Genomic DNA, 27077 nt, shown 5'->3' with positions numbered 1-27077 from the left:
TTTACATTATACCCAAGTTTTTAATGAAAAATACCCACTCATCCGGTCATGAGTTTGTCATTGGTAAATAAAATTTATTAGGCCTTTCTGAAAATAATTATGTGGTTAATCAGTAATATTTCTTAATACGCGCCCCCATAAATTTCAGCTTTCAAAAGTTCGGTCCTGGCCTAAATGGGAAGATTTAAAAGAACATGTGGTAGGTAGGATATTCATGGCACGTATTGTATGACATAATTAATTACTCCATTGCTTCAGTGGCGTTCATGCAATGTAGAGCAACAGATATAATTTAATTAAAATATTTTATAGATTTTACTGTAGCGGGTGAATAGATAAATTATCTAAATTTTGTTATCAATTAATCGCAAATAATATATTATAACACGAAAACAATAATTAATATAAATATACATGTACCTACACAAGTACACAGGAACATACCTATCGATAGTAGTAGGAAGGTATTCATTATTCTCACTTCAATATGTTATTATTGGCACCCGTTTCCATTTTAGTGTATCTATAGAAGATAAAAGTGTCAACTAATAAAAAAAAAATTAAAGAAGTACATACTTACTACAAAATAAATAATAATGGTTTAGTTTACCTTATAGTTATGGCGAGCCTTCGCGCTTAAAAACAGATTAAATTTAATAAAAATATTTTATAGATTCGATACCTACATAAAGATTCTACAATCATAAAAAGGAGGCATGATTCTATTAAAGATACATACTTATTTAATATCAAATATAACCAAATGCACACCTACTTGTATTCTTCCCAAAAGAATGGTGTTATTTTAAATATGTATTTCATAATAATATGAATAGGTAGGTGGGTAATTCAATACGTATCTATAGGTACTTATATAAATATTTTCGGTATAGGTATATAGGTATTCATCAAAAATTTTTTAAATTTGCATATTACGAACTATACCTTAACATTGTTTATTCGTTTTTTATTTATTTAGTGAGTAGTTACAGTTGGTGAAATCTCTCATTAGTTAATATTATTAAACTCCCAACATATTGCACAACGAGAAAACTATTGTTTACGAGAAATGACATTTTAATACGCTTACCTACCGAATGTATTAATCGTATTTACAACGGGTTTTTTTAGAAACACTGCAAATATTCAAATTATTCAAAATATTATGTTTTTATACTTCATCATTTACTTAGTAGGTATCTAGGTAATAAGGTTTTTACCTTTTCTTCGTGTATTAAGTTATAATCTTTTTTTATTGTAGCTAGAATTTGATGTCAATGTGTATTTGCCATTGGCGAGTGCGCAAAATGCTGAAAGGCAAAAGCCTGATCGCAAAAAAATACTCAAGTGGAATAGTACAAAACTTAAATTAATTAGAATTTAAATTCAAACTCCATCAAGTACCCTCGGTTGATAGTATTAATCAGACAAAGTTTATGATGATACATACAAGGCTCAATAATAGGTAATTTTAAAAACGCTTTCGATATAAAATAGTCCAGTTCCAAAAGAAGCAATAGTGGGAAAATAAATGTAGGTACAGTGGCGAAGGGTGCAGGTAAGCTGTTAAGGTCCGCCATAAATAGTGCACATTAACCTTTTTCAGTCAATATATGTTCTTATTGAAATACGACTACAATTTACAGATGGTATTGGTTGGATTTTAAAAATCAATTAAGCCCTGTCTAACCAAACCATAATAGTATTGGTATATTTTAGGTGATATGACAAAATTGTGCACATTTTTTCATTCTTACTTATTTTTTTAACTTTAGATTAAAAATACGTATCACACATATTGTAAGTTCATTTTTTTAATTCATCAAGCTATGCCTAAACCAAACTGTAATAGATAAATTGTATTATCCTATCTATAAAATATCCAAATTTATGTTAGATTTCGTATTTTTTTTACTATTATATATTATGGCTTTCGGTCGATAGTATTGATGATGATGGTATATAATAGGCTCGACAATAGGTAATTTTCAAAACGCTTTCGATATAAAACAGTCCAGCTCCAAAAGAAGCAATAGTGGGAAAATAAATGTAGGTATAATGCAATATTATGTACTGATTTTATATTGATTTATTTACCCTTGTACGCCACTGTAATGAAAGATAAATACTCTCGCAGCAGGGTGCAGTTTCAAAAAAAGGCGTTTATGAATCCCCTTGAAAACCGTGTTTTCTCTTGGACAGCATCGTCGAAATATTGACGCATTTGACACGCATTTAAAACGCAATCGGCTCGCAAACAAAACGCAAACGTCGTTTGGCGGATGAATCCAAAACTTCGCTTTGCCGTCTGCGCGCAGTCGCTTTGCCGTGTGCGCGCAGCCTAAGATTTACTTGAGCTGCGTCTGCTGCACTGATGCAAGCACAGTATTTTTTATAAAATGGATCATTATTCAGAATATTTAGATAAACACTCACAAAAAACCAAAGGTTGCATGGATTGATGATGATTTGTTTTATAATGTATTTTTCTTTTTTGTGCAAAGTTTTATTATTTTTTTACTATCGCCATATGACTAGGTATATTATAGTGATCTATAAGAATAAATGCGTCATTTAACTCTTAGCCAGATCGATTACTTTGATTTAATTTGAAATAAATAATATTTTAAACGTCTAATACGTTAGTAAAAATTAATATCTAAGCTTTTTGGAATCGTCCCTTTTATTAATTGTTCGAATTACTCAATATAAATTTAATGTTAGAAAATTTTACTACGCCATTGTATAAAGTATGAATCATTTTAATAACATCAGTGCTCTGCAACAAATGAACCGCGAGACGTTTTCTGGCACAAAATTTTTCGGTAGATTTTTTTTTACCTGTAGTACCTACATTGGTAGATTGTGTTATAAACAGTATTTCTAACAATATAACGGATCATTTTAACTTTTAATGTTGTGCATAATATCTTATGTTTGGAATTTATACAAAACCCGTCTTATTTTAACCGGGGTTTTTGTAAAAACCTCGGAAATGTTATTTTTTTTTAAACCGGTTAGATAAATTTCTCATTGTAATAAGGCGGTCCACAGTAACAAATCTTATAGTGTATAATAATTTTATTTCAAATTCTATGGATAAGTCAATTCAAGTTGATTCTGTGTACACAGATATTTCCAAGGCATTTGATCGTGTTGATCACGATATTTTATTACAAAAGCTTTGTACATTTGGCGCGTCATATAGGATAATATGTTTTTTTGCTTCTTATTTGAAAAATCGCCGTCAATTTGTTGATTACCATGGGAATGAATCGCGGATTTTTAGAACAAAATCTGGTGTTCCTCAAGGTTCAAATCTTGGCCCAATTTTGTTTTTAATATTTTTTGATGATATTGTCAAAGTTATAACCAATTCTTCTTGTTTGCTATTCGCAGATGATTTTAAACTTTTTCGAACTATTGAAACCCCATTATGCTGTGCGATGATGCAGTCTGACCTAGATGCTATCTCGCAATGGTCTATATTGAATAAACTTGAATTCGCTACCTCCAAATGTAATATTATTTCATTCAGTCGTTCAAGGCAAACCTTATTGTTCCCATACACATTGTCTGGTATAATATTGAGTAGGGTAACGGAGATAAAAGATTTTGGTGTATTGTATGATGCAAAGTTCACTTTCAATCAGCATATTCTTGACATCAGTACTAGATCTAGCAAAATGATTGGTTTTGTAATGAGGGTTTCAAAATCATGCGAAAACGTCCGAGTGCTACGTACATTATACGTATCATTTGTGTTGAGTATACTTGAATATGCCAGCATTATTTGGAGTCCTAATAGGTCCATCAACACAATTAAGTTGGATCGAGTCCACAATAGATTTCTTAGATTTCTCTACTTAAGAACATACGGGTTCTTTCCTTATGATAATGACAATAAAATGAATTTCCCGACTCGTTTTCTTCTGTGTATGCTATCAATGCAATCCCTGTCTACCCGAAGAGTGATTGTTCTTTTAAAGCATTTCTTTTTACTTCTTCGTGGGTTCATTTACAATCCGTATATACTGGCAAATATTAATTTTCATGTTCCCACCAATATCACTCGTAGCTCCACGGTCTTCAAGATATCTCGTCGCAGGACAGATGTTATGTTTCATGATGCTGTTTATCGTGCAATTAGCTTATTTGATGGCACCATAAAGGTGGATTTGTTTTTTATTAACTATATAATGTTTGTGGACGTATTGAATAGGCTAAATTTATAATTGTATAAATTATCATATTTCATTAATATTTACACATGCTCTCTTTTTATTGTTATTTTTAATTAAGATATTTTTATATATTTGTATTTATTATGTATTATGGCGCATTGGCCAATAGCTGTAATGCCGTAATACTATTTTTATAAATAAATAAATAAATAAATAAATAAACAAGAGTAAGTAAGAACTGCAATCAAAATGGGTTTACAATAAACAAACATAAAGAAGTATACATAATTATAATTATGATGTGTCATCCATTGTGTGTGCAAATATGCAGATATTATGTGCAAAATTTAATTATTGTCCAATTTAAAAATATTTTATTGCATGTCTGATTCACTTTTAATGTGAGATATTTTATAATAATTGTTAATACTCAATAACTCAACGAAAATAAACAGCATTACAATAACACATATTCAAATATTTTTCTTTATATTCTATTTTTTATAATTATGGACCAATTGAAAATGCCTATTGATATTGAAACCGGTATTGCTAATATGCTTACAATATAATAAATGTGGAAACAGATACATAACATACATAAAATACAATTAAACATATTGCAATGATTGTGATTTCGAATAAGTGTTGTTTCAGAAACATTATTTAAATTGTTGTGCGATATATTTAACTAGAAGTGAAAACTGGTGGGAATTACGTGTTTTTTGTAACATTTTATAAACACTTAACTTGAACCGTGGAGTACCTATATAATAATTACATTTGCACAAATTGAATATTTGCACAAAGTATTTGAAAAAAGTGGAGCTACTTAGTACCAGCACTAGAAAAGGATTATTTTACGAACCGGAGTGCTTGATACTTTTCCGAAAATATTAACACAATTAAATTCTACGTACATTTTATAAAAAATAGTGGTTAGATTTTTTTAATATATGACCTACCCTAGCTCAGATGGTTAATTTATTTTTTTCTACGAGACGGAGAGACAATCTCGGGGATTTCATGAACCGGAACTGTGCTTCGGTGTGCTCGGTACCATTTTGAGGCCTGCTTAGTACGTCTAACATTGTAGTAAATAATATTTAGTGTTACGCAGAAGAGAAATGTTTCAAATCACTGATTAATAATATAAGTTATCTACTGATAGCTTTTTACTTCGAGTTTATAAATAAATTAAGCTTAGAAAATTGTATGCATTATTAGTCATTGTGGCCAGTGAAATATTAGTTAAAATCATGTGGTATTTTTACATTTTGTTATTTTTTGGACTATTTTCGGTTGGACTGATTTTATGGAATTGGTATTGTTTCATGTTTTGGACCAATAAAGGAATAAAAGGACCCAGGCCGACTTTTTTAGTCGGTAATATGCTTAGCGTCTTCTTGGGAAAAGAAAATCTCGGGGCTTTGATAACCAAGATTTACAACGACACAAAACATCTTCCGTACGCTGGAGCATTCTTGATGCTACGGCCGACACTCATCATCAATGATATCGAACTTCTGAAAGCGATTATGACAAAAGATTTTATTCATTTTACGGATCACTCCACAATGGACCACACTCACAATCCTCTCAATGCACATCTGTTTAATTTGAGAGGAGAACAATGGAAGGTTTTAAGGAGCAAATTTACCCCAGTGTTTACTGCGAACAATATCAAAGAGATGTTTGATGTTGTGACACAATGTGCGATTGAGATGAATAGTTACTTAGAAGAAACCATTGTACAAGATGATAATGTTGACATGAGAGAGATTATGGCGAAGTTAAACACTGATGTGATCGGCTCGTGTGCGTTTGGGATTGAGTGCAATAGTTTCAAGCACCCGGACGCGGAATTCAGGAAGATGGGAAAGAAAGTATTTGAAATATCTTTTGTTAGAGGGGTATTCCAGTTCATCATGTTTTTTATGCCCAAATTGATGGTGTTTTATAGAGGAAATAAAACCGGTAATCAGCTGACAGATTTCTTTTACAATACCGTGAAGAACACCATTAAATATCGCAAGGATAATATTATAATCCGCAATGATTTCATGCAGCTTCTGATACAGTTACAGAAAGATGGAGTCGTTCATGATGAGACTTTAGGTGACCATTTTAAAGTTTCTTAATATTTCATGTACCTCTCTAGACCAGTGGTTCTCAAGTGAAATTTAACTGTGGCCGCACAATTGACATTGGCAGTTCTATGGAAACGTCTGGTGGCCGCACCAAATTTCACTTTTGTTGTGATTAAAAAAATTAAAGCAAAATTTTATTTACTAAAAAAATGGATCAATTTATTTATAGACAATTCCATTTAATAAAAGACATTTGAACACCCACAATGGCCGCGTGGATTAAGCGCCGGTCTATAGTGTCGAGGGTTCCAGGTTCGAATCCTGGGTCTGGCAAGTTCACATATTGCTTTTCAATTTGTGCATGAGTCAGAGTATGGTCCTAATAGGTTGAGCAAGTGGCTGACATCCATTTAATCCATCCAATAAAATCTGTTAATACAAACCTTCACTCTGTGGAGGCCCATATGATCATATTAGGATCGGACATGGTCAAAAGAAGAAAAGAATATTTTAGTACCTACATATCTATTTATTTAAAAATAATGCAAATGGTAATTCCTCAATATTCCTTTTTTCCAATACGAGCCGCATGGCTACTACTAAGTAACAGATTCTGTCAACTGAATTTTACATTACACTGAATGATCTTTCACAGTATATGTACAGGAAAAATTGGTAATATTTATAAACCAATTTTGTATTTTTGGACAATAGCTAGGACCTGAATAGACTCTTAGTGCGAAGAACGCAATAAATAAATACCATTGTTATATTACAGGAATCAATGAGCAAGCACTGAATGATGGAGTCAGACTCACGACGATGCAAGTCGCCGCTCAGGTATATATCTTCTTCGCCGCTGGATTTGAGACTTCATCGTCTACGTCAAGTTATGCTCTGTATGAGCTAGCTCTCAATCCAAATATTCAGAACAGAGTGAGAGAAGAAATAGACCCAAGTCATTGCAAAGCACGACAACAAGATAACCTATGATGCGCTGGGAGAGATGACGTATATTAATCAAGTCATTGAAGGTAAGATACGGTATTGGATTCTGATGAAACATTGGTGACGAAGATTCCATGCTCGGCGGTAATTAGATAAAAGTATGTATAGTATTCAAAAGTATAAAGTAGAGTCATGACTCTAAGTATTATAACTTAATTGAATTTAGGATTCACCTACACGTAGATAGACTCTATCCGAGTCTATAGAATCTTCTACTGATATACACAAACAGAGGCTTAGGAGACATGAAAATATAAATAATATTAAACTCTACAGGTTTAAAAAAAAAGGGTTTTGTCGATAGCTATTTCGGTTGTAACACCATTATCAAAACTATTCAGATAGTTCGTTTTTCATTCTGTGTATAGCCTTTTACATGTATATGGAGTACCGGGGCTGGGAACCTATCTCCGTCATCTCGGTTGTAGTTTTTGGCTTTTGGTAGGCTTCGGTGCGGTTACGCGTTTGTGTAATTACATACACAACGGGTACAAGTTTATACATTTATATATACAAACAATTCAGGTTTACTTCATCCTGGCCGTGATGTTACCCAGATTTAGGTCACATCACTGGTCAGGTGGTTTCCGGTGATGATCTCTGCTGTGACATTGATAGCCCGATTGTCTCCCCCAAACAGTATTTTATCTTTTATACGTATGTCCCTGAGATGAAATAAAAGTTGTATATTTATATTTTTTAATACTAGGGAGGAAGGTTCCCTCCGCCCGCACTTGCGTCAGGCGACGGGGTGCCCTTCATCTTTTATTATCCTCGGGAGAGGGTCGGGTATCAATGTCTCTCCTTGGTGCGCTGAAAAATAACAGGTTAGTTGCTCGGATGATAGGAAGTCTGTGGTATGGATGTGAGGGAACTATGGTGGTTGCTTGTCCAGCAGAATTGCCTTCGGCCTCCTATAAACGTAGTCTGTGTCGTTTCCATTTTCGATCAGCAAATTTTTAATAGTCGCGTTGGGATGGTTTATCATGGACTTGTAGAATTTCTTCAACAGTTTCATGATATGTTAGTGGATGGTTTCTATTTTAAGGTCTTTGTGGAGTGTAGTATTGCGTACAAACCACGGTGCGTTTGTAATTTGTCTCAATGTCTTGTTTTGTATGGTCTGAAAAACTTTAGTGTGCCTAGGGTTTGCGTATGCCCATATGGGGCTTGCGTAGGTGATTATTGGTCTGGTGATTGCTGTATAGAGCAGAAGTTTTGCTCGAGTAGACAGTTTACTCTTGGAACCCATTATGGGTCGAAGTCTTGAGTGGACTATTGCAGCTTGGCGTTTTTTCTCTAGAATATGTTTGTTAAACGTGGGTTTGCTGTCTATCGTTAGAGCTTAGTATTTAACTGACTTATCCCATGGGATTTTGTGGTTATACATTTTGAGATTTTCCATTTTAGAGACGTGCCTATTAGTTGGCAAAGTGAATGGCAGTGCTCTTGAATGGATTAATCTGAATACGCCATTTGTCGCACCAGTTGGAGATCTGGTTTGCCGCTTTCTGGACTTGTTTGATCGATTTATTGAGATTGAGCGATTTGCCAAGGATAGCTGTGTCATCTGCGTATTGGGCTACGATGGTCGAGCTACCGTAACTGTCGATGGGAAACGGTATGTCCTTTGTGTACAGGTTGTACAGGGCGGGACCTAACACAGATCCTTGTGGGACTCCGGCTGTGGGTGTTTTAGTGGTGGATCTAATTCCGTTAATTTTTACATTAAGGCTTCTGTTCCGAAGAAAGGAGCTTATCATGTTGACCATGGCTATTTCGAGTCCTGATTCTTCGAGTTTAACTATAAGACCTTTGATCCAGACCTTATCAAAGGCTTTTGCTATGTCTAAGAAAAGTCCTGTTGTGAAGACTTTGTAATTGAACGCTTTGGTTATGTATTCAATAACCCTAAGTAGTTGATGGTTGGTTGAGTGTCCTGCTCTGAATCCGTGTTTGATTTCTGGGATGAGATCTGCTTCATCGATCATGATTTGAAGTCTGCGTTTTATGACTCGTTCAAAGATTTTACTTAAAGTAGGTAAGAGGCTAATAGGTCTATGATTTTCTGGTCTAGTCAGATCTTTGCCGGGTTTTGGAATGAGGACTATATCCGCTACTTTCCAGGCTGCTGGAAAGTATTGGAGTTCTAGGCTGGCGTTGATTATCTGCGTAAGTATTTCTATACCTCTCTCTGGGAGGTTTTTGACAGCTCTGTTTGTTAGACCGTCATTATCAGGGGCTTTACGATTATTATGCCACTTAATAAGGCAACCGATTTCCGTGACCGTGGCTGGCATTAGAGGATTTGGAGGAGGATCTGACCCCTTATTGGAGATATCCGTGGCTTTTCTAGTGATTTGCCTAACATGATTAACTATTTCCGAATTGTTCCTGTTTATTGTGTTTGGAGAGAATTGTTCGGCTAGGCTAATTGGGAAATCTTTGGCTTTATCTATGGATGAATATACCGGACCGTTAGGTCCCTGGATATGAGTTATCTTTTGATTATACTGTCTTAGAATTTTAGTTATGGACAATGACGTCCCGTGGGGGTAGGCAGATTGAGCGTCGCTTGGGGGCGGCAGATACTCGAAGGGTGGCAAATCGAAGAGAATCATTTGGTATTATATAGAAATAGCTACCTAAACTTAGTTATATTATAACCAGAGCGTTGGGATGTTTTGTTCCGGATGCTTTTTTTTATTATTACCCAGTAGGTACTCGCAGCGATTTTAGTATGATGTCACCACGCTCCGCTAGTGATTTTTTTATTTTATTTTTGACTGCTCGGTTTCGTATACAAATGCTAATAAACTTGGCGCCTAGACACATTATGAATAGTTTTATAAATGTAAAACACCACAAACGAATAATAAATCAGTCATAATAATATAATGTCATTTACTCAGATTAAAAAGTTCCTTTCATAACAGTGGTAGGTATACTGCGCAAAAGCCAATAATTATGTCGCGCCATAGTTATTAAAAGAAAATAATATTATATATTATATCAACGTTGGTAACGAAACAAGGAGAATTTATGGTAGAGATTTATAGGTAGGTACATACCGTATTTTTTAATTTATCCAAATATTTTTGCCAGTCACTCGCGAGATTTAAAAGTTGCCGGATGTACCTATTGCAAATAGATACCTATTCATAATGATTATTAATCCTTATTGACATTTGACATAATCAATTAGTATTCGTGCATATAATAGGTATTTACGTTAAGTACCAGCTAATTGTAATAAAAATGTACACTAGTAGGTATCTACCTAGATTATATCATATTTTTTTATCGTGCTGTGAATACAATACTGTGCAATACCTTCTTTTAAGTCGTTTTTTTTGTAAACATATTTTTTGCTGATAATAGTGTGGATTTGTAGTTTATTTCAATCATCAACGGTTGAATGTTGAGACTATTAATTAATAGTGTATTTATGATTAAATTTAGGTTTATATTAAAAAAATAATGAGGAAAATTATTTTGTTTACATGTTGTAGGGTACAATAATAGCATATAAAAAATGGTGTGAAAATAATACATCTGCGTAGGTATTACTAAATGATACAAACCAAATGTGTCAGACATATCAACCAAATGGCATCTTAGACTCTGGTGATTTGGGTAAGTGTCTAACTAATATTATATTTATTCGCTTATTTATTTATTGATATCTAAATTTAATTTTGTATGTTTCAGCTTAATGGTAGGTGTATATTTTATTAGTAATGTATCCATACCATGGCCCCCACAAGGGGGAGGGCTGACAGGGCTCTAACCTGGGGCCCGGGCTTGATAAGTGAGATAAACACATATCACAAATTTGCTCTAATATCAAAAAATTCGCCTGCGGCGCTATTTTCCTTCAATAATATTATTTAAAATTATGTGGTTACACAATACAATTTATAATTGTGTAGCAATACTCAAAAACTCCATAATTCAAGTGTATGTATTAAAATATACAAAAAAAACACTAAATATACACATCAATTTTAACGCGTACGCCATTTGGAAAACATTACTGTAGAGCGTCATATTGCTTTTATCCTAAGCGATAGGTAGGGGGGGCGCCAAAGATCCTAATATGGGGCCCGCTTCAGGATGAAGGGGCCATGCTTCATACAACACATTTCATAGATATTGGAGTAATGAAAGGATGATAAAAAAATGGGGCGGCATTTTGACGCTGCTTAGGGGCGGCATTTTGTCTAGGGACGTCACTGGTTATGGACCAGTATGGTGGGCTGCCCTTAATTAAATTGCTAACTTTTTGGCACCAGCTGGCGTCATCAAGTTCTGCGAGTTATTTTCTGATCTCGGGTATCAAACTGTTGTAAATGGCTTTGGATGTGTGGAGTTTTAGCTCCTACCACTCCTTGCGTGCTATATTTTTCTCTCTGATTTTATCTTTAAGGCGCTGTGGTATGTCTGGGCGGAGTGTAAGATTTGACGGTGTAACTACGGTGGCCGAGTTTACGGCATCAAGTATTTCGCCCGTGAGCGTCGCGACTCCGGAGTCTATGCTCTCCTCAGTGTTAAGTAGGGTTGGCTGCGTGAGCTTTTCCTCTAACGCTGATTTGAAATCGTCCCAAGAAGTTTGGGTTCTGATTATTCTGCTGATTGCTAGGGCCACATTTGATGGGTCCCCTAAGTGTAAAAGTACCGGCTTGTGGTCTGACGATAGTTCGTTAACTACACTAATTTCGTGAATGAAATCCGTCTGCGCGAGCAAAGCAAAGTCTATGATATTAGGTCGACCTAAGTTGTTTATTGGAAAGTGAGTGGGCTCAGATGGAGCGGCTAAGGTTATGTCGTTGTCTTCTATGAATTTGCGTATCATTTTACCTCTGAATTTTGCGGATCGATTGTGCCAGGAAGAGTGCTTGGCATTGAAATCGCCCGCGATGACTATTGAGGTAACATTAGCGTCTTGTAGGCTATCTAGATCTGATCTGTTTAAAGAGTCGTCCTTTTTAATAGGAGGAACATAGACTGAAGTGAATTTAACGCTGCCGGAGGTGCGAATAACATATCATTAATATAATTCTGTTAATCATGTGCTTAAATTATATTTAATAGTGGCGACGAATACATTACAAAATTTTCATTAATTATGTGATTATTTTTGGATAATTCGCGATTAATTTCCAACTGTTCGAGTAAATTTAATTTTAGAGAGGTTTAGGATTATCCAGTTTGATACCTGTGAATCCCGGGATTAGTAAACATAATCCAAAAACTTTCGGGATTGATTTTTTTTAACAATCACAATCAATTGGCGCGTATACAAAATCATTATGTTAGTGGCGTGTATGTACCTGCACATGTCACAGGGGGAATTGCAGAATGCTCACGGATAATAAATAATCATGTATATCTGCCATATGCAATCGTAACAACATCAGAAAAATAATAAATCCGTTTATTTAACAATTTAGACGCCACTGCCGTGCTGGCACGCGAATGGCGTCTAACGCCAGTGCCACGGACGTGCAGGTACCCACTTGTTTCAGCACCGAATTTTGTATGTTTTATTTTCTCATTTAATTTAATACATGCACATCCACAAATGAGTAGCAATATTGTTACAATCTCAGAATGTGTATTAATTTTATTTATTATAATATGTACTAATAGGTATTGTATTTTATTGCCAACACAATATGATATTTTTTATTTTAATTGATCTTGTATTTGTATTTGTTATCGTTTCTTAGATAAATAAATAAAACAGTTTTACTTTCTTTTCTTCTTTTGCCATATCCGCCCCTTAACTGGAGCATATGGACACCACGCGGCGCCTCCAGGAATCCTTGTCGCTCGCCAGACTTCTTGCTTCGTTCCAGGTCAAACCAGCATCCCGTAGCTCCGCCGTATACACTCTGTTGATTGTATTTAGCGGCCTTCCAGGCTTCCGGTCGACTTGAAGAACAGGCAAGCCAGGTTGAAGTTCTCTTCTGGCATCCGCAGCACGTGGCCGAGCCAGGTCCAACGTCGCCTCTTCACTTTCGGCGTGATGAGAGGCTGCTTGGTACGTTCTTTTATCTCTTTGTTGCTCCTAAAGTCATACCACCGCACACCCAGTATTCGTCGCAAACATCTGTTTTCGAAGCTCAGTATACGGTTGCTCTGAGCCTTCGTAAGGTGCCATGATTCGCTACCGTAAAGCAGCACCGTCAGAATGCAAGCGTCGAATAGGTGGCATTTGGTTTTGACTGAATACAATCGTGAGTCCCAGACATTCCGCATCGAGTTGAATGTTGCTCGAGCCATTCCCATTCGGATAGCGAGCTCTTTCTGCAAAATGCCATCTCCCGTGATGTGTACCCCTAGGTACTTGAAGCTGTCGACGCTCTCGATGTTTTGTCCGTCGCTAATCAGAGGGAAATCTGGATCAGGGCAGATGCTATTACACAAGACATTGGTTTCTTCGCGTTGATTTTCAAACCAACGCGAGAGGAGTTGTTATGCAACCTGTCGATTGTCTCTTGAATGCCCTCGATTGAGTTGTCGAATAGGACAGCGTCATCGGCGTATTCTAGGTCGCATAGCTTCACCGTGGGGGTAACAGGTATGCCTCGGTCGGGTGGTATTGACTTCTGTAGTATGAAGTCAAAGAGAATGATGAAGTGAAACGGTACAAGGACTCTACCCTGTCTGACTCCGGTCGTGATCCCGAACCATTCCGTGACAGTGTCTCCAATTCTGACACAGCATTCGCTGTTCTCGTGCAGGCTTTTGATTATGACAATGATCTTGGGAGGGATCCCTTATGCTCCCAGTATCGTTCAGAGGGAGGGGCGGTGCGGATTGTCGAAAACCTTCTCATAATCCACAAAGCAGCAGGCCATCGGACTGTTCAGCTCATGGCTCTGCTGGAGAAGACATCGAAGGTTGTGGATTTGGTCTGCACACGCTCGACCAGGTAGAAACCCAGCTTGGTTTTTCCTGAGGACGTGTATTATTGGGTCCCTTATTCTCATCAAGAGGATGATTGCCAAAATCTTTCCCGGAACACTGAGTAGCGTAATGCCTCGGTAGCTTAGAGGGTCACCTTTTTTGTGAAGTGTGATGATTTCACCGTTCACCCAGTCCCTTGGACAGCGCTCTTCTTCCCACACCTTTGTCATCAAATGAAACATAGGGTGCAGGATTGCGCTCAGGCTATACTTGAGGAATTCAGGATGATTCCTGTCTCCCCCCGGTGCCTTTCCGTTCTTGAGCCTTTTCACAACCGATTTTATCTCCGTGTGCGTGGGCGGGCAATCGGAAATGTCGGTCGCTCGGGGAATGTCCAAAAGTAAAGCTTCCGCAGATATGTCAAAGGGATCCAAAGGGGGTGGGTGGTTCAGCACTCCGCAGAAATGATTCTTCCAAATCTTCTTGACACATTCTGCGTCAGACTTTATTGCTCCACTGGGACCACGAATGGCTCCGGGAGTCGGTGGTCACCTGCCGCAGACTTCACGGGCGATTCGGAAGAGTTTCCTGGTGTCATTTCTGTTTGCTGCCTCCTCTGCTGCTTCAATTTGCCGGTTCATAAAATTGCGCTTGTCCAACCGCACGGATCGTTTGACTACCCTGTCTTGGGTTTGGTAGTCAGTCCGGCAGTCCTCGGTTTGGTCGGGGTCTGTCTTCTCGTCTCTCAGGGCTTTCAGCCTGGCTCTTTTTCCAATTTCAGCCCACGTTTTGTCAGACATCCACTTTGGCTGCTCACTCCTTCTGGTATCAAGGACCGTTCGGGCCGACGACACAATCGCACTCTTTGTGAGGCTCCAGTCCGCCTCAATGAGTCGGATTCAGATGTGTGCCGCTCGTAGATACGATCTACACTATCTCGTACAGCAGTTTCGAAGTCGATCCAAATTCTGCGGCGTCGGAGCTTCTCAGTGTCAATTTGTTCGCGCTTTGGAGGCCTCGCCTGGCGACTGAGTTTTACTCGGATGTTTCCAATGAGTAACTCATGATCGCTATGGATATCGGCGCCTCTGTAAGTACGCGCGTCGAGAAGTTCCTTTCGGTGCTTTAAGCTGTACAATAATTGGTCAATCTGCGTCCTAGTGTGTCCATCAGGAGACGTCCATGTATATTTGTGAATATCTTTGTGGGGAAAAACAGTGCCTCCGATGGCGAGCTCGTTCAGAGTGGCAAACTCTACGAGCCTCTCACCATTATCGTTGGGGTCACCGAGGCCGTGTCGTCCCATCACCGTAGGGCCAAGCACCAGGTCTGCTCCTACTCTCGCATTATAATCGGCCATTACAATCACGCGGTTTCTTCGGGGGATGGCGGAGACTGCCGCGTGGAGAGAATCATAGAAGGCATCCTTTATCTGCGCGTCGGCATCCTCAGTAGGAGCGTAGCACTGAAAGACGGTCAAGGAGCTATCTGGCGTCTTGAAGGAGGCACGTATCAGTCTCTCCGAGATTGGTCCCCATTTCACGAGGCAACGGGCCGCTCTCTTTGGCATCAATACTGCCACTCCCTGGCGATGATATTGCTCCTGACCTAAGTAGACAATAGAGTAACCCTCAATCAACTTTCTCCCGGTTCCTTTCCAGCGCACTTCACTCAGCCCTAGGATGTCCACACCGTAGGTGTGCATGATGCGTGTGACGTGCAGGTCCTTCCCGGGGGTACGCAGGGTGCGAACATTATATGTCTCAATGCGCATACTCGAGTTGTTAGAGAGGATTACTCTACCTGTTTCATTGTCCATTTCCATGCAAGGTCGTCGTTTTACAGAGCCGGTTGTCGTCCGAGGCTGCTGTGTAGGTGTTGTGTAATCTGTTTCGTTTAAGGAGGCAAGGTGATTAGTCCACCGCTCTCAAGGCCTGAGCCACGAGGGCCCTGAGGGTCGGCTCGACCGGGTTTTTCTGTCGGGGATTTCCTTCACCTTAGCCAGAAGGCCAGTTTTATGGCGCCGGTCACTCGCCCTTCGCCCCCTGCTGTTAGCTACAGCTTACGTTGCATTGCCCAGAGGTTGCCGCGGGCAGGCCAGCAGATGGGGCTTGCTGGCAGTTTGGCATTTCCCAACTTTTGCTATGAACACATCTACTGGCGTCAATGTGTCCACTTGGGGCCGACCAGCCGTTGACCACCAATTTACTTTCACATTATTATTTATATTAAAATACTAGCTGACCCGGCGAACTTCGTACCGCCTCAGAATCAATAATCTTGTGTTAATTTATTAGCTGAATTAAAATACTCAAAATAAATTAAGTTCAATAAATGTGCAAAAATCAAATCAAAATGAAATAGATTACATAGTTTTGGTTGGTTTAGATTTCGAAGCATGATAACTACTAAGTTAATCTTCAGTTGTAAATTGTGCGGTGGCAAGCCAGGCAGATCCAATAAGTTTAAAAAATCAGTTGGATAGTTGGTTGCTTCTTCTTCGTTTATTATACAGTCGATATATTTGAAGGAATGCATTGGACCAACGATTTGATTTTGAATTGTGGAGTTTAAGTGATCTACATCTTTGTTCTTTACCGAAAAAATTGCTCGTTCACTCAACCAATTGTGATTTTTGTGGTTAGAAATGACGTTCGGGAACACTTTGTTGATGAGGTCGTCCTTCGCTGAGACGAAATTTCAAAAATTCGGCGGAAACGAAATCAATCCGTTCGATTTGTCGACAGGAACACTGCAGTTACCGATAGTCAGCAATTGTTTAGAGAAATCGTCGGCAGATGGATCGTTTAGCAATGCAACTCGCATGTTCGTCGTCAGCCGAAGTTTCTTCACATAGCGCCACAGAGTCTATGATTTGAGGCAAGCGCTCATTTCATCGGCAGCGGTCGATCTTGGAATGACTGGTTTGCCAGATAGTAGAATCATTGCGCCACCAAAACATCTTGAGTAATTGCGCAGATCTTTCATAGTTCGATTGAATGCTGCCAATGCGCATTTGTGCGCCATTGTGCATTCATCCCAAGTGACGATTTTAGTTGCTACCAAAACTTTGGCCATTGCTGAGTGTTTCGCAATACTGCTTGTTGGTGTTTCAGTCATTTGAAGGTTTAACGGAAATTTCAACGCTGAATGAGCCGTTCGGCATCCTTCTAACAACGTGTCCGCTATCCCAGAAGAAGCAACTGCTACAGAAATATCGGATCTCGCACGAACAGTGGCCAAAATCAATGTCATGAGAAATGTCTTCCCAGTTCCACCAGGCGCATCGAGGAAAAATAAACCACCATTTCCATCATCAATTGCCTTCATTAACGTATCGTACACTTCCTTCTGTTTGGGGTTCAATATTGGTACATTCGATCAAACCGATAGGTTCAATGCATCTTGATCATATTCACGTTCACGTTCCAATTCTCGATTAAAAGAGTCATTCATTCCACGATCAGGCGTTGGCATTCCTAACTTGACTAACAAACTGCCGCACATGAGATAACACATGTCTTCGATCAAAAGCAAAGCCTGGTTATGTATTTCCTCATTCACTTCGAGATCGGGATTCTCTGAACTAACACGAATTCGATGTAAAATGTCTTCTGACATGTCATCCTTGTACTTGTTCCACAGCTCAGGTGGATTTGATAGGAAGCATGTCGAAATAATGATAGCAAATAATGTACGTATCTGACTTGGAGATGCAGAAACAAGTGCTTTAGCGATTGTCATGTCCCAATGAGTATCATTTTCAAGCAAATTGAGCTTTTGACATGCAGCACAAAATGTTGGGCACACTACACCAGTGGCGCACCCAGGATTTAATATTGGGGGGGGCCCAAGGAGGAGAAGGTTAATTAGTCCCATAGACTCTTTTTTTTCTTCACAGCTTAATTTCTCGTTTATCGGTCTTTTGTCTATTGCACTCGGTGTACCTATACCATGGTCCCCACATCCTGATACGGGCCCTCCTACCTACCGCTTAGATTAAATGCAGTGTAAAACACTACATAAACGTTTTTCAAATTGTATTTTAGTTCAAATTAAGGGTACTTATACAGTGAATTATTGGCGATTTTTAATACATCTACTTTAATAATGGAGCTGTCGAGTATCGACACATAATAATCAAAAAATATATTGCACAATTATATGAGTAATTGAAAATGTTCATGGTCATGAAGTGTAATAGCGCCGCAGGTGACTTTTTTACTATTAAAGCTAATTTATGATGTGTGTTTATCTCACTTATCTAGTCAACCCGACACGCCGGGCCCCCCACAGCCCGGGTCTCCAGGCTAGAGCCCTGTCAACCCTCCCCAGCCATGACCTACACCACTCCGGAATTCGGGTGGAAACCGAGAATTTTTTGACAGTTCCCTTAGGTATTGGGTTTCTAAAAAAACCTGACATTATTGTTTCGAAATTTTTGTATTAGAAATTTTACATTATTACATTATTACAAATTATTTTTTTGCCGTGTTTTTATTTGTCTACTACTACTTACTTAGGATATGTGCTTATATATTTTGGGCCACCTAGACGGTTTTTAGCGCCTATCCCCTTTATATGAAGTGCCTATTTGGGGTGAAGCATGATTGTGAGTGAAAGGACCCGGTCACGGCGGTTTCGCGACCGACCGAGACCAGGTTTGGGATCTGGGTGAAGGAATCTCTAGTAAGTATATTTAAAAAAGTGTTTCTCCTGAACAAACAACAACAAGGACCACCGCCATCACAGGCCTCCATCATCTCCCCACCCCACATCTCACTTCTGTCCGGTTCTGCGGAGTCCAGCGTTCAGTCCGTGGGGTCTGGCGTTCGTCCAATCCGAATCCAGAGCCGGGGTCATCTTCTTCATCAGCTTTCAATTTCAATGTTTTTGCACTACACCATTGACAGTTCGAAGTGATTCAAATGATGTCGACCCACGAACATTTACCAGCAACAACCGCAAGTAGAATCATTCGCCATTCGTCGGATGAACTGTGTAAATGCGACCAAGAGCATCAGTAGAATGCACATCCGGATGATCAGGAACCGCATCGCCTTGCTTCCGACGTTGAAATTTCTTCGATGAAGCGTTCCAAGTGTAATAACGTGGCATCTTAGAGTAGAACTACGTTCGTGCAAACGGATCGCTTTGGCAAATCGAAAAGAAACTGGTCAATGTTGGCGATAGAGATATTTCAGCACGTTGAGCAACATTCGATGCGTTGAAATAAACTTGTTGACCATTCTCCAGATGCACCGCCAAATGTACAGCAGTGGGATGACGTTCATGAATGGGGAATGAGAGAATACGCCAAATTGCTTCATTGCAGCTCACATATCGACCAACTTGATAGTGCGTGATTTTATCGTTGGTATTGGGAGTTTGAACGCCAAAAACTACAATATCGCTGCCTTTGGTGACATATTTGCAGATGTATTTGATGGACTTCACTGAATTGCAAAACTCCACGTTGCAATGCGCCTTGAATGTTTTGGAAAAAAAGTGGCGAATACGGAACAATCCAAGTGTTGTCGACCACGATATCGTTTCACTTCATTTTCGTTGTGATAGTTCTACCGTTATCATTGGGTGATCGACGCCGATGGATAACCATCATTGGCAGTGATAGTCTCCGCCGTTAAACTTCATGGATAATGCTTGGAACACTTGCCGTCGACCATGCACGGTGATTGGGGGTTGATGGCGCCACACTGTCCATGAATCATGTAAGTAATTACAACATCATGCAGGTCTGGATCGGTTTCGGGATCAGGAACCTCGGCACATATGATGTCATCTTTTTGGTCTGGTCGAATTCTTTCGACTCACCAAATAAGAATGTGTGCATGCGGCAAGCTTCGTTTTTGTCATTCAATCGAATACATCCAGCATCGAGTATCCCCAAAGGCGCGATGATTAACAATGTAGTTCATCAGCGACAGGATTTTTTTAAACACACGTGCGGTGATGTCGTGCCGATCACTTGATGTTTGTCCGGGGGTAGCAGTTGAACAATTTCTATTCATTTCGGATTTCATGTAAAGTTGATGAATAGATCTGGACGACCGTAATGACGAACATATGTCATTGCATCTTGCGCATATTCATGCATATGACGTGGGCTGCCAATGTACATCGCCAATAGAATAGTCAATCGACCAACATTAGCTGCATCTCCTACGGTGCTGATTGCATCGCGTAAATGAATATACTCCTCCGATCGCAGTTTGGCTTGGTTCAACCGAATGAAAGTGAGGCGCTCCGTCTCGATTTTAAGCAATCGATGAAATCGCAGCAAATAGTGTCAGCATTTTGACGAATCATCAAATGATAAACACTGGAAAATTAATTACATAATTCAAAATTACATAATGAAGCAGTTATCGATGCACACACAATCACAAATTTGATAACCTCACAAAGTGAACATCTTCGAAGGCAACTTACCGTTTGAAAATCACGATCGAAATAGCTATTTGCGCACCTAGCTGGTAATCGGCTCGATTATTCACGTAGATCGATTGTCGAATGAAGTTCGAATGATGGTTTTTGAAATTGGTAGGTAAATAATGAGCAATACCAGCAATGAGATCATGTAATTTTATCCTTGGCTTTATTTTTGGACGCTGTCGAAGAAGTAAAAAAGATTCAGGCAGGACAACTTCCTCCAAAATTCGCCGGAGTATACAACAAAGTCTTTCGGGATTATCTGAGGCTGAACCATAGACTAATATACTATATACTATAGATAAGCCACATCAATGTGTAGAAGTGGTTCAAAATCATTCTCTATATATCGCTCTCTAATTTGGACTGGAGGTCTTCGTTTTAAAAAATGGCTCGAATCTTGAACTGGAGGTCTTTGTTTTAAAAAGTGGCTTGAATCTTGGACTGGGACTTAGGCGGGAATTAAAAACAAAAAAATATTATATGTTTGACATTTTATTTTTTGAAATACACAGAACAGCATATACAATAAAAATATAAATACATAATATTACAACAAAATATCATCAAATTATCGAAAACAGAATGTAATATGACAAATTCAATAAAATCTTAAATCAAAGTAAGGTTTAACATTTTTCAATTAATCACAAGAAATTTTACTGAAGGCTTATATAATTTATATTAAATGAGATAGCATTTAATTGGAAGAATTCCATTTGCAATGCAATATTGAAACTATGTACACTGATAAATGAGCGGAAAACATTGCAAAAATAAATAGGTACATTTTCATTATAGACGATTAACGCCATGTTAATTTAAATATCTACACAAATTAATTCATGTAGTTTTATTTTATAGATTCAAGGTTCAAAATGATAAAATGTCATTTACTCTTAAAGAGTATTATATTATGATTCTCGCTAGAGTATCGATTTTTTGAGGAACACATTAGTTTATTTAAAGTACCCCTTAAAATATCAAATTTATCAAAAATCATGAGAATTTTTATCCTTATGTATAAGTAGGTAGGTACCTTCTTCTTCTTTCTCGGCACTACATCCCGGGGCGGGATTTGGCCTCCTCTACAATTGTCCTCCACACGCTCTTTTCCCTGGCTGCTCCTCTCCAGTCTCCAGCCCTCCCCATCTTTCTCCAGTCCTTTTCGATACAGTCAGCCCACCTCTTCTTTGGTCTGCCCCTAGACCGTTTCCACTATGGGATCCACTTGGTCATGATTTTTGGCGTCCTGTGCTCAGGAATTCTCTCAACGTGTCCAGCCCACCTAAGTCTTTGGGATCGACAGAATTTCACCACCGTTTCATGTTTTATTAACTCTTCTTACTCGTGGTTGGTAAATTATCACACCCTTTTACTGCACACCTATCCTTTGACATTATGTAATAAATTGTATCTAATATTAATTATCACTAGTCAATTATTACGAAAAGTAATTAATTTCACACACGTTTTAGTAGATTTCAATGTGTTTTTCACCAATCCGGTTGTGTTTTGTTTCATATTAATTTGACATTTGAAAAATCCAGTAAAAAAAATATAAATAGTCAAAATAAGAACTCTCGACCTAATAAACTTATTTTCATAGGAAAAATATTATGACATATTATTATATTCCATTTTAACCTCTCTGCTGCGAATGTCTCAGAGTATGGTTAGTACGTTTGATTCCTGATCGGTGTGCCATCTGTTGAAAGTCACATTGTTTTTTTTTTTTTGTAATACCTCATGGATTCATGAGTGTTTTCATTTTGGATATGATCTGGAGTTAAGCGAATGATGAATAATTATTTATTTGTAAGTCAGTTAAGATGACACAACGAAAATGATAATTTACACATTATTATTTAAAATAGAAAGGCTAGATCAAAAAAAAAATGGCGCATCAAAAATGTTAAAAGATAAAAATATACAGTACGACAAACACTTATTAAATCAATAAGCACGATATGGTCACAGAGTTTATTGAATCGAGATTAAGATACAAATTTACTGACGTACGAGTATATTTATGTTTGGCCCATAATATATACTTGTAATCTCTATCAGCTGTCTATCCGTTTGTCTGATTTAAACGCAAAATCCACTCAACCGATATACCAATTATACAACCGAATATAGCAATTAAAATGACAGAAAGAAATAGAATCAGGTTAGGGAGGTCTTTATCCAGCAGTGGATTGGTTCAGGTCGACGTTGATAAGGATGATAGAAATAGGTATAATATCACAAATTCGTTTAACCGCTAGTAATAGAATCAGGCTAGGGAACCCTTCATCCAGCAGTGGATTGATCCTAGTTGATGATGATGATGATAACGATGTGAGTATGTAGATAAATATAATATCACCAATTTTGATAAATACAGCAATTCAAATGACAGAAAGGAGTAGAATATGGGTAGGGAGGCCTTTATCCAGCAGTGGATTGGATCAGGTCGATGGTGATGATGACGATATTAATATGTAAATAAATATAATATTAACGATTTTGATAAATACAGCAATTCAAATGACAGAAAGGAGTAGAATCAGGGTAGGGAGGCCTTTATCCAACAGTGGATTGGTTCAGGTCAATGTCGATAAGGATGATAGACATAGGTATACTATCACAAATTCGTTTAACCGCCAGTAGTAGAATCAGATTGCGGAACCCTTCGTCTAGCAGTGGATTGATCCTAGTTGTTGATGATGATGATAACGATATGAATATGTAGATAAATATAATGTCACTTATAGTAGGTATGGTATTTTTTTGCAACAATACTAACATCCATATATCACAAATTAAATAAAATGTCACAATTTATTATAAATTATAACAATACCTATAATAAACATGCTGCACAATAAAAACTCTGTAATATGAAAAAATATTAATAAATTATCTAGAGGATAATTAAACAATTGCAAATAATTGAAATAAGATTTCTCCACTTGATAAACACAAGGTTTAAAGAATATATTTATTTTATAAAGAAAAATTAATAAATAATGAAGAGATAATAAACATACATTATAATTATTTAATCCTTCACGATCCTGCTGGGTGTCGTATTTGTTTCAAAAAGATTTTTTCTAGTACTTATATATTTTTCAGAAGTGTTTTAAAATTATGTAAGTATGACATTTCTGAATCTTGTAATTATTCGTTGAATAAAAAAAAATATTTATTACACAAGGCAAATATAAATGTACAATATAGCTGGATAACATCTGATAGCTGGTCACATTTTTCACCGCCATTTTGTAACAGTAACTCTAGTAGATATCTACAATATCCAGTCACATGACATACCGCCATTTTGTTAAGCAGTCGATCCAACAGAATTCTACAGTCTGGACTGCATACAAATCATTTAATACCTCTTAGGTGTATGCCTGATACACCCCCCTGGGCTGAACTGAATCAAGTGTCAAAGGATAGATAATGCACACAACGCCTTTCATTTGTTTGTTTGTTTCTTGTTTATTCTTTCTGTCATGTTTCGTTGTATATGGATTTAAATTTTTTGTGATTTTCTTTTATTTTCGATTGCGCGTTCATTGTTCAAAATGTCAAAATGTATGAGAAATTTAATTTTCTTCATATTTTTTTTCCCCGTGATTTTTTCCCCATGTTTTTATAGTTATTCTGTATTCGGGGCTGAGACAAATCCAACAATGCAAAGATCGTAAAAATCGGTCCAGCCGTTCTCGAGTTATAAATGGTGTAACTAACCCGACTTTCTTTTATATATATAGATTATTTACACCACTAAAATTGCTCGAATACAATATAAACAATAAATTTCTTCAATAAATTGTACTTTTTATCATTGGTATTTGTATAAGTATATAAAAATTTAATATTAACTATCGAAAAAATACCAATCCCGGGATCACAATAATTCTGATCAAATTGTGAAATTATTTTGGTTCGGTATTGGGTTACCTAGTCTGGACCCTCTTTCTACTACGTCAGTGTGGTCTGCAGGCGTGTCGTCTTTCCGGATTTGTCAATGTTTTGTTTTTCAATGCTGATGTATTATTATTCGTTTCTATACATATTTCAATATTTATATTCCCACCTCTGCTCTTCAATAGTAATTGTAGATATGTTTATTTACGAATGCTTAAATTATAAACTTTTTTCTAGAAACATTAAGAAAATATCCAATCGCGCTATTATTACGAGTATGCACGAAGAATTACCCGCTCCCTGGCACAGACATAATCATTGAAAAGGACACACCCATTATGATACCAATTTTTGGCATTCAGAGGAACTCAGACTATTTTCCTGAACCGAACAAATTCGACCCAGAAAGGTTTTCGCCAGAGAACAAAGCAGCAGTGAATAAGTTTTCGTATTTACCTTTTGGTGAAGGGCCTCGAATTTGCATAGGTAAGTAATCGATCACCTTGCCTAGACTGAATTAAGAGGAACTCCATTATATATTTTTTGAAGTTATACTTCTTTTGGGGCGAGAGCGAAATAAATCGAGAGCTGCGCGCGCAAACCGTTACGACGATTTTAATATTTATATTAATGTCATTGTTGTCAGCCATTTGCAATTCCTTACGTAAACAAACGATTACATGTCAGAGTGACAGAGTTGTTACTTTAAAAATAAAAACAATGAGAAATAACAAGATAATTAAGAGCTAGTCGAAGAATCTAGGTTATCACAAGTTTTGTTTTTGTTTTGTTACGCCAAAGAAGTATAACTTCTAACACGCATACATAAGTACATGCACCGATTTTTTTTTTATAATTTTTGTTTTTTTGTTATTCAATAATGCGTTGACAGCATGCAGATCTCGCTTCCAGTTTATGACAGAAAAAACGAGTTTATTATTTTTTATATAATATCTTCTTCTATTTACTTATATTTCACTAGAAAGATTTACTCCTACTGATTTGAAATATCTATGGATGTTAAAACAGTTTTAAGATAGGACTGATTTTTTAAAATGATTTTACCGAAGCTTTGACTGTGACTCGTTGTCATATCGCCTCTTCTCTTCTAGAAGGGGATCCGCCGATCAGGTCCTCAGTCCTATTCTGTTAAACTGCCAAGCTCTTCCGTCTTACCCACCGCCAGGGCACCTTTCAATTTGACGATATTCTCAAAGATATCCGCAATTCGCAGCTGTACTCTGTGAGGTTCATATTTAGGGAATTGTACTGCTATATGCACAATGTCCCCTAAAACATCACATTCATCGCAGAGCTGCGAATCTCTTCTTCCCATGAAGACATCAAATCTTTTACCCATTGTGTGCCCTGTTCTTAGCATTTATTAGGTATTAGCTTAAGCTCGTCGCTCTTCAAAGGAGACTACAAACCAGGGCACCAACCGTGGGGCTGGTAGAATAGACTTACTCCATTTCCCCTTTTCTAGTGATGCTCCTATGGTGAAAATCTATCCATATGCTTTCGCACATTTTCTTTATGGCCTCATTCCGGTCCAGGTTTTCTGCTATCCACTGATATGGTATCTCTGATTTACGTTAAATGAATTAAAGGCGTCTTTATAGGTACTATGTTAAATCAAAATATATCGTTGTTTATCTATTATTTTAAAGGCAGACCAATTGACGCGCAGTGACCTGTCTAAAATATCACGTGTACAAAACGTCCTTTGTGAGCATAGAGTAAAAAACTCCGATACTTATATAATTAGACTTGTGTGAGAAAGTATCACATACGACATATTATTATTGTGCATAATTTGCGTAGGTTTCACATAGTTCATATTGAATTTTGCCATAACTTTTATATTTATCCGTTATTTTTAAATAAGACTTATTGTTGGTTTTCTGGTATCCACTGATATGGCATCCCTGAATGACCAGCTTCCTTTGCCGGATCATCCGCCCTTTCATTGCCCTCAATACCCATGTGCGATGGGATCCATTAAAGGCTAGATCTCCTCCTCTAAAGATAGGACTGATAAAATTTTTGTTTTTATCTAAATATCATGTTGCCAACTTTTTGAATTGATTTATTTTGTAAATTAATAACAATACATTTTATTTCCAGGGAAAAGATTCGGCTTATTCCAAGTTAAATCGAGTTTGGTATATCTTTTATCCAGGTTTGAGCTGTCAGTATGCGAAAGGACCAGCATCCCAATGGTATTCGATAAGAAAGCAGTTTTCGTGGTACCTGAAGGTGGATTGTGGTTGAATTTAAAGAAGAGGACAAAGTAAAAGAGTTATATTAATGTGCACCATATATTTTGTAATTTTTTTATGGACGTATCAACAACGGTTTCTATTTCCTATTACTATCAATTGATAAGATAATTGTCAGCAGGCAATTGAAACAGGATAGGTTTCACCCTTCCGACATTTTTAACTGTACGAAATCTGTCTTGAAGTAAATAAAATTATGAAAATAAGTACAAATAATAAAATAT

The 27077-nt window shown here is 37.4% G+C and overlaps 1 pseudogene; it reads left to right on the top strand.

Moving 5' to 3' along the window:
- Nucleotides 1-5575: 5575 nt before the first annotated feature.
- On the top strand, nucleotides 5576-27013 carry LOC147071617 (putative cytochrome P450 6a14; annotated as a pseudogene).
- The last annotated feature ends 64 nt before the right edge of the window (nucleotides 27014-27077 follow it).

Source organism: Rhyacophila brunnea, unplaced genomic scaffold (assembly GCF_057557595.1).
Source record: "Rhyacophila brunnea isolate RB1 unplaced genomic scaffold, BYU_Rbru_1.0 scaffold_20, whole genome shotgun sequence".
In the NCBI taxonomy this organism is placed as follows: Eukaryota; Metazoa; Arthropoda; class Insecta; order Trichoptera; family Rhyacophilidae; genus Rhyacophila; species Rhyacophila brunnea.
This window is presented reverse-complemented; position numbering and strand designations above follow the sequence as displayed.